At 44.5% G+C, this 13,177-nt stretch overlaps 1 protein-coding gene across 1 annotated transcript in view; it reads left to right on the top strand.

The window, feature by feature from the left end:
• The first annotated feature begins 13,098 nt into the window (after nt 1-13,098).
• Nucleotides 13,099-13,177, top strand: part of G3BP1 (G3BP stress granule assembly factor 1) — a 524,543-nt gene continuing 524,464 nt past the window's right edge. Inside the window, exon 1 of the mRNA XM_085617666.1 lies at nt 13,099-13,154. The gene's annotated coding sequence lies outside the window, so the exon portion shown is untranslated. The remainder of the gene's footprint in view (nt 13,155-13,177) is intronic.

Genomic DNA, 13,177 nt, shown 5'->3' with positions numbered 1-13,177 from the left:
AGTGGTAGTGGTGGACGTGGTGACGGATGTGGTGGTGGTGATGGACGTGGTGGTGGTGGACGTGGTGGTGGTGGATTTAGTGGTGGATGTGGTGGTGGTGGACGTGGTGGTGGACGTGGTGGTGGTGGACCTGGTGGTGGACATGGTGGTGGTGGGCATGGTGGTGGTGGACATGGTGGTGGTGGATGTGTTGGTGGTGGAGGACGTGGTGGTGTTGGACATGGTGGTGGTGGACGTGGTGGTGGACGTGGTGGTGGTGGACGTGGTGGTGGACATGGTGGTGAACGTGGTGGTGGACGTGGTGGACATAGTGGTGGTGGAGGGTGTGGTGTTGATGGACGTGGTGGGCGTGGTGGTGGTGTACGTGGTGGTGGACATGGTGGTGGTGGTGGTGGATGTGGTGGTGGACATGGTGGTGGTGGACGTGGTGGTGGTGGATGTGGTGGTGGTGGATGTGGTGGTGGTGGACCTGGTGATGGACATGGTGGTGGTGGACGTGGTGGTGGTGGTGGACGTGGTGGTGGACGTGGTGGTGGATGTGGTGGTGGTGGATGTGGTGGTGGTGGACGTGGTGGTGTTGGACATGGTGGTGGTGGACGTGGTGGTGGACGTGGTGGACGTAGTGGGGGTGGAGGGTGTGGTGTTGATGGACGTGGTGGTGGTGTATGTGGTGGTGGACATGGTGGTGGTGGTGGATGTGGTGGTGGACATAGTGGTGGTGGACATGGTGGTGGTGGATGTGGTGGTGGTGGACGTGGTGGTGGACGTGGTGGTGGTTGACATGGTGGTGGTGTTCGTGGTGGTGGACGTGGTGGTGGTGGTGGATGTGGTGGTGGTGGATGTGGTGTTCAAATAGCTGGCACATTTGCCGTCAGGATCCATACAGCATGGTGATACAGGACATTTGCTTCAACAAAACTTCCACCGTATGAGTGAAATATCGGATGCTATTTAAAAAGACACATACAAATATTTTGACTGTTTGAAAAATTAAAGGCTTTCACTTTTAATTTCCCCAAAGGGAATTGATTAAAAGTGCTGTCAGTAATAAAGTTAAATAGGGAAATCGGGGAGATGAGTCATCCACAAGATGACAAAACAAGGAATGTGCATGAGAGAGAGGGGGAGCAGGAGGTGAGCCCGTGAGTAGTGCGTGTGCACGCGCGCACAGTCTGCTCATTTATAAGCACTGCAATCGTGCTTGTGGTGCGCCCCTGCTCGCTCCCGCAAGGTGGATGCTGCCACAAGCACGAGTGTGTGCTTGAAAATGATCAGAGCAACGGCTACCTATGCAGCACATGCGCGTGCGTAAGCGAGACTTGAAAACAGGAAGGCAATGTGTAAAGTTTTTGTAGCAAAGAAAGGACCTTCTGTCCTTGGCTGGAGTGATCAGGCTGTACTAGGTATCATTCTTGATCCAAATTGTGCTGACCCAGTTCTTTCAATTAATGATCTACACAAGAATAACTCAAACATCCATGAGGAATACCCTGAGATATTTTCTGACATGGTGGGTTTATTAAAAAATGTTGAACATCAAATAGAAATGAAACTCAATTCTACACTTTGCATACAGAAGGTTAAACACCTACCAATTTCAATTAGAGAAAAAGTACAAAATGAACTAAAAAAACTAGTCGATGATGGCATCATTGAGAAGGTGGAGTCAGGTGAATGGGTGTCTCCATTGATGGTTGTTAAGTGCCCTAATGGTAAAGTCAGACTCTGTATTGACCTCAGAGATCTCAATAGAAATAAACTTGTCGATTAATTTCCCCTGCCTCGCCTTAATGAAATGTTTAGCGTCACCAAAGGCATACGTTGGTTCTCTACCATTGATTTAAAATTGGCATACCACCAAGTACCTTTGCATGAGGATAGCATGAACTATACCACTTTCATACCATCCTTTGGTTGTTACTACTACACCCATGTACCATTTGGCTTGGGTTCTGCCACCACACTCTTTCAAAGAATAATGTCCAATATTTTTGAAGGTGTGGTCGGCGTAAAGATTTTCCAAGATGATATTTTGGTCATGGGTATTAACAAAGCAGAACATGATGCGCGATTAAGACACGTTTTTGAGATCCTAAAATCAAATGGGTTAACAGTTGAACTAAATAAATGTAAATTTGCTCAAAGTGAAGTTGTGTATCTGGGCCACAGCATCAGTAGAGGTGGATTTCAACGCAAACAAGGTTTAGTTGAAGAAATTGTTAATGCACCCTGTCCAACCAGCAAAGATGATGTAAGAGCGTTTCTTGGTTTAACTGAATACTATTCCAAGTTTATTCGTAATTTTTCAGAGAAAACATACCACATAAGGCAGCTTCTTAAAAACAGGGTGAAATTTGAATGGTCCTAAACGTGCCAGAATGCTTTTGATAATATAAAAAATGGAATATCCAATGCACCCTTACTTAATTGATCCATCAGCGCCCATATTTATTACCACTGATGCTAGTAATAAAGGATTAGGGGCAGTCTTATCGCAGAGAGACGACAAAACAAACGAGTGGATAGTTGCTTTCGCTTCACACTCCCTTCCAACAGCAGAAGAGAAGTATTCTGTTATTGAGCGTGAAGCGCTAGCCTATGTGTGGGCACTCAACCATTTTCGTTTGTACATTTGGGGTTACCATGTACTACTACGGTCTGACCATAAACCGATTGTTAAAATTCTAGCCACAGCAGGTCTTCAGAATGCATCTCCAAGGTTAAGTAAAATGTCTGTTAAACTACTAGATTACACATATGAAGTATAATACTGGCCTGGTGTTAAGAACACGGTCGCAGATTTTTTGAGCAGATTGCCGTTGGCCCATGTTGATGGAGAAAACCATCTGAATGATGATGACAAAGTAGCTTTACTCTTCTGTGAAGGGTTGGATGGAATTGATTTATCTGAATGGAAAGAGCATATGTACAGAGATAGTACTTTACAGTGCATTTGTAAGTTCATTAACAGCAAAGGGCCAGAGAAAAAGAATCTTAATTTGAATGAAACAGCCTATTGGGAACTCAAGAATGAGTTGTGCGTTGAGAATGACTTACTATTTCTGATGAGAAAAGTGGTTCTCCCAGTCGGTTTAAGGAAAGGTTACTCAAACTCTGCCATGAAGGTGATCTTGGTATTTCCAAAACTAAACAGAGGATAAAAGTGATTACTGGTGGCCTGGCCTTGACAAACAAATCGACATTGTAGTCATAGAATGCGTAGCTTGCTGTAACTCTAACAAGAGTCTTAAAACATTTAAGGATCCTTTAAACTCCATCGAATGTCCAAGCATATTCTGGGAAAGGGTTGGACTTGACATTTTGGGACCTGTAGAAGGTCATGATGTAAAAATTAAATATATTTTGGTTCTGAAGGATCATTTCTCTAAATGACAAGAAATTAAAATAGCTCCCAATGCTGATTGTACCAGTATAATCAAGTTCCTTGATAAACTCTTTGTGAGTGAAGGATTACCCAAATGACTGACAACTGACCCACAATTCACGTCCACATCTTTCAAACGTTTTCTGGAGAGAAATTGTATCAAGCACAACATCACTTCACTGTACCACCTGGAAGGACATGGCCTTGTCGAGTGTTTCAACCGAGTACTTAAAGGGTGCATACAATTGTCTAGGAACAGTAATTTGAGTTGGGAAGGTGAGATCTTCAAGTTAATCTGGGCGTACAGAATAACACCAAATGTGATCACGAGCAAAAGTCCATTTGTTTTGATGAGAAGTAGACAGGCCTTAAGCAAAGATCTTGGTTGGATGCCTGTTTCGAAACAAGTGGTATGGTCACCAGAATCAGTGAGGAAAAAAATTGCTTTAGCTCAAAAGTGCTACAAAGACTGTTACGACAAAAAACATGGTGTCAAATATCATTTATTCAAATGTGGGGATTTGGTTAGAGCACGTTTAGAAAAAAAGAACAGGAATGGTGGAAGTAGGTTCACTTGTCCCCTACGGATATTCAAGCTTTTTCGCAATTCTGCTGAACCCAGTGATGGCAAGGTCTAGCACCTGAACAAGCTTGACAAATATATAGCTGGAGCAGGATTACCACAGAAAATCCAGGGCAAATGGAATTTTAACAGGGATTTGTGGTTGGATTTTGATAATTCTGTAACCAAGTCTCAAACTTCTACACATAACAATGAAAGTGTAAATAAAAGAATTACTGTTGTTAATGCATTTCCATTGTCTACTGAACCTTCCTGCAGTCTTGTGCCACACCATGGGGATGAGCATGTCTGAATTAAATGGCATTAAACCAAGGTGCTACAGGAAGATTTGGCAGAGCTGTTATCAAACCCAAAACGTTTAATGATTGTCATTTTGGAATAGGTACAATTTCATCCTAAAGTTGTAATCTTATTTACGTTTTTGTTGTTTTGGTATTATGAGAGGCAGATGCAGGCCTGGTTCTAGAGGGTGGGCCGGGTGGGCCAGGCCCACCCAAAGATGAGCCTGGCCCACCCAAACATGAGCCTTGGCCCTCGCAGTGAATGTTCAGATAACTGGTGATTTATGATCCTGCTGGAGAGAAGTCATTTGTCTGTTGGTAGTTTATAAATGCAGATAGACTGTATTTTATGTGGATAGCTCAGTGGGATACTGCCTTTGTCACAGAGATCCTTGTGTTACTTGCAGTTCAGAAGTTACAATCCTAAAATAGGACAGTGACCTCTGAACTGTCATCAAAGAGCTGCATGCAAACTTTGTTTTTTTTGGGTTGTGATATAGTTAGAATTTACCCAGTCTTTCGTTATTATAATGTTGCTAAAAGGAGTTTGTTCGGGCAGATATACATTTTATCAGTAAAGCCAACCCGCAACCACTGGAGTACTCTTTAAATCCTGTGTTTGTGCTTCTCCAGACCAAACCCTTTTAAAATATATTGCCCACCAATACAGATGACGTGATTCCTACACCTTGTAATCCTTATTAATTTATGTGACATTCCTTGTAGACTGATTTATTGTCTCTGTATAATGTGTGCATGATGTAAAGTACTGTGACACCCTACACTGATATGAGTAGCGCTATATAACAAATGAAATGCATATGAGTGAGGGGCTACGGAGAGATGAGGAGCACTGGTGGAGGGTGGCAATGAGGGAATCCGAGGAGGAGCTCATTGGGGGAGGGGCTATGGAGAGATGAGGGGCACTGTTGGAGGGTGGCAGTTAGGGAATCCGAGGAGGAGTTCATGAGGGGGAGCTACCGAGGGATGAGCATGGTAGTGAGGGAATCTGAGGAGGAGGTCATTGAGCAGGGGCTACGGAGTGATGAGAGGCACTGTTGGAGGTTGGAAGTGAGGCAGTCGGAGGAGGAGGTCATGGGGTGGTGGGGGGAGCTACAGGAGATGAAGGGCACCGGTGGAGGGTAGTATTGAGGGAATCTGAGGAGGACAATAGGGGTGGGGCTATGGAGCGATGAGGGGAACTGGTGGAGGGTGGCAGTGACTGAATCTGAGGAGGAAGTCAATAGGGGGAGGGGCTATGGAGAGATGAGGGAACTGGAGGAGGGTGGCAGTGAGGGAATCCGAGGAGAAGGTCAAAAGGGGGAGGGGCTATGGAGAGATGAGGGACATTGTTGAAGGGTGGCAAAGAGGGAATCCGAGGAGGAGGTCATGGGATGGGGGGTTACGGAGAGATGAGGGGTACTAGTGGAGGGTGGTAGTGAGGGAATCCGAGGCAGAGGTGATGGGGTTGGGGGAGCTATGGAGAGATGAGGGGCCCTAGTGAAGGGTGGCAATGAGGGAATCTGAGGAGGAGGTCATGGGGTGGGGGAGTTACGGAGAGATGAGGGGCACTAGTGGAGGGTGGTAGTGAGGGAATCCGAGGAGGAAGTCATGGGGTGGTGAGGCTATGGAGAGATGAGGGACACTGGTGGAGGGTGGTAGTGAGGGAGTCTGAGGAGGAGGTCAAGAGGGGGAGAGGCTACGGAGAGATGAAGAGCACTGTTGGAGGGTGGTAGTAAAGGTATCTACGTAGAAAGAGGTCATTGGTGGGTTGCCAGAAAAGACTTTCGCACCAGCGCTACAGCCGGCCCTGTCATGGCCTTTCAGTTTTTGGTTATTTAATTAACAGTTGGGTCATTAGGGCAACTGTGGAACATACTTCAAAGTACATGCTAATTACATGTACTGCTATATTCAATATTTCAAGTTTGAAGGTGATTTTACTAATGTTTTTTCCCCGGAAACAATGAAAGTGGAACTGGATGGTGTCTGACATAGGGCTGGGGCCCAAAGTCAGCTATGAGATAACGTGCAATGGAGAGGGGTGGTAGAAAAGTGGATAATCAAGCCTGTAAGGGAGTGCGCTGCAGAGTCAGTGGTCAGGTGGAGGTAGTAATGAAGAGGTGTTCTCCCTAAAGTCTCGCACAGAGGGAGCCCGAGTAGTGTCCCTTGCCTGATACTCCCTCCTCAGAAACCTCCTCTTCCCATCAAAGGGACATAACATGGAAAAAGACACTTTTTGAGAGTGATAACATTTAGAAAGAGATTTGGAAAAGAGTGCATTTTACTGGGCCTTGTAAGACTAAGAAGAGATAAAGGAGGGCCCGGAAGTAGGCAGGCCTGGCTAAACATATAAGTAACAAATCTGGCCCGCAAGGGCCCACCCCAATGCACCCTTGGCCCACCCAAATAAAAATTCCTGGAGCCGGGCCTGGGCAGATGTGTTGTAATGAGGTAGGTCAGCGCGTGGCACTACGTGACAAGCGACATACTGTTACGTTCCTTTTATGTCCCTCTTGGGACACCGTCCTAGTTTGCCTCCCCTGTGTCCCTGCGTGGACACCATACCTGTGAGGTCATCAGCTGTCCAACTGTTCACTGACAGTTGACAGCTGATCGCCGATCCAGCAAGTCGTTATTCGCTCCTCCCCTGTCGGAGCATGTGTTGGTGTTTATGAATAAAGGAATCTTTCTACTTCATTCAGCCTTTATCTTCTTAACAACTTGGCGACGAGTGCCAACACGGAACCCACGTTCGCCGCAAAAGAAGAATTAATTCTTTCCTGACTAGAGGCTTGCAGTTTCATGGGTCGGACTTTCTAACAATTCCTAAGTGAATTTCGACAGGATTTCGCCCAACCAAGGGGTAATTTATGTGATTTCAAAATCCACGGACTTTGTCATTTCCTTGTTGTGCCCAGTGGAATTTAAACGAATTTCTCAAGGAACGACTGCGTCTTCTCAAGTGAACATTTGCGTTTGAGACGCTTCCACGGTAATTAAAAAAAAAAAGGAGGACATAATTTGTTGTGGCAACTTCGTACGCTCTGATCAACTATTGTGCAGTAGCTAAGTGGCTGTGAGGAAACCTTCGCCTCATTGACTGAAATTCAACGGTTCCCTCAACCGCTGCAACTGTCATCGAACTGTCATCCGTCAACTGTCATCTGTAATGAACTTGCATCTCAGCTGCTCCAAACGTCATCACGCTCCTACGTGATACGTGCCGCCATTTTGGATTACCTTCCTCTCTAGCGGTCTAGTGTTCCTTGATGACGCATGTCGCTCTACGCTATTATTCGGCATTCTTCAGTCAATTTCAACGCGCGCACCGGATTTAGCAATTAAACCTCCACTGGTGCAGCGCGCGCTCGAGGAAAATCTACACGGTGTAACAGGACCTTCCCTTGAAACATCACAACTAGTAAGAATGTCATAAATTCCTCAAATTTGACTAAAAATACTGGCATTTTGTGGGCTATATAACCCTTTGTGCTCCTCATGGTTGGGCAAATACTGTGATTCCTTGCACACTTAAGCAGTTTTCTTCGTCTCCCATTATATTCACACCCACTATTTCTCCACGTGTACTTGCCTCACATTTCTGTCATCTTTGACTGACCTGTTTACAAAAATTCAGAGCCATGGCATCTGGATACGTGTGGAATCTCGCACCTCCCGAAACATTTTTAAGAGCAGGGGACGAGCCAGTTCTCAGATGGGAAGAGTGGAGAGATTATTTTTTAAACTACATTTCCACACTGGAAGAAGATGACGAAGTTAAACCTGAAAGGAAGTATAAGTTACTCATGCATTCATTGGGGGCCGGTGGCATAAAAGTGTATAATGCTATAAACAAAAAGATTAGGGCCGAAAATGAGGGCGACGTTTTCATAAATGCCATTGACGACCTCAATACGTACTATAAACCCAGAGTCTGCGTTGGTGTGGACCGCTACAAATTTTTCCACAGAAAACAAGGTGACAATGAATCTATTGACGACTACGTGTCTGCATTGAAAAACCTGGCATTGAATTGTCGTTTCGGAGACCTACATGATGAACTTATACGTGATCAGATTGTAATGCAAGGATCTAATTCCAACATACAAGATAATCTGTGGGCTAAAGGAGAGTATCCATTGCAGAACATAATTGATATAGCCAGAAAGGCAGAACTTACAGGGCGTTGCGCCAAGGCAGTTCTGGCAGAAACGAAAGAGAAAAATAAAGGTGAGGTCGTGGGAAGAGTGATTGAGAAAAAGAACTATAACAAAACCCATGTAAGTCAAAAAAACTATAGAAAAGTGTACAAGAAAAATGAAGCCAAAACAGAATTTCATTGTTATCGATGTTTGAGCCCATCTCACTTGGCCAATGATCCCAAATGTACGGCCAAAGAAATTAAATGCACGCATTGCGGGGTCAAAGGGCATTATGTAAAAGCTTGCAACAAAAGAAAACCGCAGAAAATTAAAATGATTGAGTACAGTGAGAACTCAAGTGAAAATGAAGATGACTATGATGACGTTAACATGTACGTACTAAACATTGATGAAGAAAAGGGCGAGAACGTCAATGTAATAAATACCACAGAAAAAATAACCAGGACAAGGAAACCAATTTGTCACATGACGATTGGAGGAATAAATATTGACATTGTGGCGGATTCTGGGTCACCGTACACCATAGTTAACAAGCAAGTATGGAAGGATAAGTTCGAATCCAAACTAGGGAATGACCTAGAGAAACCAGATATAAAAATAAGGTCATTTACTGGAGAGCCTATTGAGGTATGTGGCTACAAGAGACTCAATTTCAAATATAAAAAGTCGCGACTCTGACAGTAAACTGTATGTTTCTGAAGTTGGTCCATCTGTATTGGGGTGGATGGACCAGGGAAGTTTAGGAATCATCCTTGATCCAAGCAGAGAGGATCCCGTTCTAAGTCTTTTTGATGATGAGAACTACGCAGACTCCTTGCTCAAAAAATACCCAAAAGTGTTTAGTGGGACTGTTGGAGAGCTTAAGGGATACCAACATAAAATACAACTTAAACCAGTTAACACACCCGTGATACATAAAGCAAGAAATATCCCTTTTGCAATCAGAGAGGAGGTGGAATCTCAATTGAATCAACTTCTAAATGAAGGGATAATTGAAAGAATCGATGCCTCTGAATGGGTCGCACCTTTGGTTATTGCCAAACGAGCCAACGGAAAATTGAGGCTTTGCGTCGATCTAAGAGACCTCAATCAGAACATTGTCGTAGAACAATACCCACTTCCAAAAATAAACGAAATGTTAGCTGCAACCAAGGGTATAAAATGGTTTTCAACTGTGGACTTGAAGTCCGCATACCACCAAGTGCCTCTACATCGTGACAGCAGGTCACTTACAACTTTCATAACTCCTCATGGTTGTTTCAGGTTCACCCGAGTACCATTTGGCTTGGCCTCAGCTGCAGCTATGTTTCAAAGACTTATGAACCATGTCTTCAAGGGAGTTACAGGTATTTTACTATTTCAGGATGATATCCTGATTATGGGGAAGACCAAGGAAGAACACGATGTAAGAGTTGAGCAAGTCCTCGGGATTCTGGAGAGTAAAGGCCTTACCGCAGAACATGCCAAGTGCAAATTTGCATGTAAATCTGTAAATTACCTGGGCCACAAGATAACAGGTGAAGGTATTAGCCCCAAACTGGAGTTATTACAAGCAATTAAGGATTCCCCTGTTCCATCCAACAAGGATGAAGTAAGATCGTTCTTAGGACTTGTGGAGTTTTACTCCAAATTTATCAAAAATTTTGCATTGAAAACATACGATCTTAGACAACAACTCAAAACAAAAAACAAATTCGAATGGAACAAGGACTGTGAAACAGCTTTTCAAAACCTTAAAAACGACATGTGCACGGCGTTACCATTGCAAGGATATGATTCTACCTTGCAAAATTATTTGACAACTGATGCCAGTAACAAAGGTATTGGTGCTGTCCTAACCCAAAAAGACTCCAAGGGTAATGAGAACACTGTGGCTTTCGCTTCGCGATCACTAACTCCAGCGGAGGAAAAGTATTCCGTGATAGAACGCGAAGCACTTGCGTGTGTATGGGCATTGGAGCATTTCCGGCAGTACATCTGGGGAAGGATGGTCCACCTCTGCACTGACCACAAACCACTAGTCAAAGTGCTAACAACCAAAGGATTATACACTGCATCATCAAGGTTGGCGAGGATGTCTGTACGCTTGTTTGACTTTGTATACAAGGTACATTACATACCAGGTGTGAAGAATGTCGTGGCTGACTATCTCAGCAGAATGCCTTTGAAGTGCAGGGAGCAGACTGATGAGGATAATGATGAAATGTGCGTTGCTAAAATCTTTGATGAGGACAGCAGGTTAGAGAAAGAGGAATGGTTCGCCGAACAAGAAAAAGATGACACCATCATTCAAGTGATGGAAAAAATTAATAAGGGATGGCCAGCAAAGAATAGACTACAAGAAAAACTAAAACATTTTTGGGAAGTCAAGAATGAATTGTGCCAGGAGGATGGATTTTTGATCAGAAGTGGAAGATTCATACCACCTGAGTCATTACGCACCAAAATTCTTAACATATGCCATGAAGGGCATCTAGGTATTGCCAAGACTAAGAGCAGGGTGAAAAACATGTACTGGTGGCCGGGCGTGAGCAGAGACGTTGAAAGAGCAATCAGAGAATGCAAATTATGCATGGATGCAGACAAATCTCAAGTCACATTCAGACCACCATTACAACCCATTGTCTCACCCACTATGCCGTGGGAGAAAATAGGGATTGATGTGATGGGACCCATCACTGAAGCGCAGGAACAATGGTATGTGATAGTAATTAAAGATCATTTCAGCAAATGGCCTGAGGTAAAAATAACCAGCAAGCCAGACACACACAACATTGTGAAATTTATGGATGAGACATTTTCCAGGGAAGGTCTGCCCAAGCAAATTATTAGTGACAATGGGGCACAATTCTTGTCTCACATTTTTCAGAATTATATACAAAAACACAATATAAAACATAAAACCACATCTGTGTATCACCCCGCTGCCAATGGTGCAGTCGAAAGATTTAATAGAGTGTTGAAGGGCACTATCAAATTGGCAGCGAACAATAATCTCGACTGGAAACAAGAAGTGTTGAAAACTGTGTGGGCTTACCGCATTACACCTAGTGACACCACGGGTCATAGCCCATTTGAACTTATGCGCGGTAGAACTCCGTTATCAAAAGACAATGTGGGGTGGATAAATGCAGCCAAAAGAGTGGAGTGGTCAGCCAGTGCAATCCGAGAGAGACTTAGGCAAGCCCAACACAAAACAAAAGATTACTATGACAAAAAACATGGATGCAAGGAGGTAGAAATCAAAGTGGGAGATCTTGTCAAGGTGAAAAGGAGTGGTCACGTGGGGAAAACGCAGAATAGATATACCCCTCCTTTGACGGTAAGAAACGTTTATGGAAACTCAGCACGTTTGAGCGACGGAAGAGTGTGGCATTTCTCAGCACTGTCGGCATACAAGTACCCAGCAAACCCTGAAGCTGAATCCAAGAAGGATCCCGGTCCAGAAAGCTACGGGAATGATCAAGAGACAGCTGCCAAAGACAACAAGACATCCATAGACTTTTCGGACTACGAGTCTGACTATGAGTTCCCTACTACACCCATGAACGTGGGAAGAAGTGACACTAGAACCACCATTTATCCATCAATGACAATGAACGACACTCAGGCTGTTAAGGGAAACCGGCGCAAGTTGCCACCCACACCGCTTGAAGAAAGTTCACCACAAGTCCGCAGAACACGTGCAGGAAGGTTGTTGGGAGCACCGATGAAGCTCAAGGACTTTGTTTGTGAATGAACCTCACCTTATCGGAGACCTGTTAACCCCTCCACAGCTTTCAGACTTTCCACGTTGATTGCAAAGGGGGAAGATGTGTTACGTTCCTTTTATTTCCCTCTTGGGACACCGTCCTAGTTTGCCTCCCCTGTGTCCCTGCGTGGACACCATACCTGTGAGGTCATCAGCTGTCCAACTGTTCACTGACAGTTGACAGCTGATCGCCGATCCAGCAAGTCGTTATTCGCTCCTCCCCTGTCGGAGCATGTGTTGGTGTTTATGAATAAAGGAATCTTTCTACTTCATTCAGCCTTTATCTTCTTAACACATACCTCTTTCTGTAGAGCGTGGTACGAGGTGGTACGAGACAACTCCATGATGTAATTGCATTCCCCTGTTTTCATTGGTACTCCCTGTCACCCCATTCCATCTGTGTCCGTTACCTGTGAGGTGCGGACAGTTACTTAGAAGCCAGCATCTGCATAAACGTGTAAGGGGTTTGTTGGAATAAGCTCACTTCATTTCACGATTCCATGCGTCTTTTCATCATTTCTACAATTTCTCATGTAACTTTCTTTGCTTTATTGTACAGTGTTGTGACCTCTCTGTGTAATACTCATGCTATATAAAAACGCATGAATGGCTAAAAGAAATTGACAAAACCAATAGCACTCTGGGAGGCGCCACCTATTGGGTGTGCCAATGCTTGTTTTCTTTCTTGATATGATTACTTCACCTGCGCAGATTGAAACTAATTGGCCCACTTGCAATCAGGCCAGCAGTCTGGTATTCTGTGCGTTAAACTAGACTCAGACTTCCATTTTGTTTACAGCTGTCACTTTAAGCAGCGTCCTCTGCGCGACCTGTCATTACAGTTGTGTCAATTCCGCTGATTGGCTGATGTCTTTAGCTCGCCACACCCCTTCAACAGTAACCTCCCCGACACCGTTCTCCTTTCTCAGGGTTTCCTGGACAAGATTACTTGGGCTTCTGTTTTCTCTCAGTCAACCAACCTTTGCTGGTTTGTGCCCGCCCTTCTGTTTT

Source organism: Triturus cristatus, chromosome 7 (assembly GCF_964204655.1).
Source record: "Triturus cristatus chromosome 7, aTriCri1.1, whole genome shotgun sequence".
Classification (NCBI taxonomy): Eukaryota; Metazoa; Chordata; class Amphibia; order Caudata; family Salamandridae; genus Triturus; species Triturus cristatus.
The sequence above is the reverse complement of the archived record's forward strand: the minus strand, read 5'-3'. Positions and strand labels throughout refer to the sequence as shown.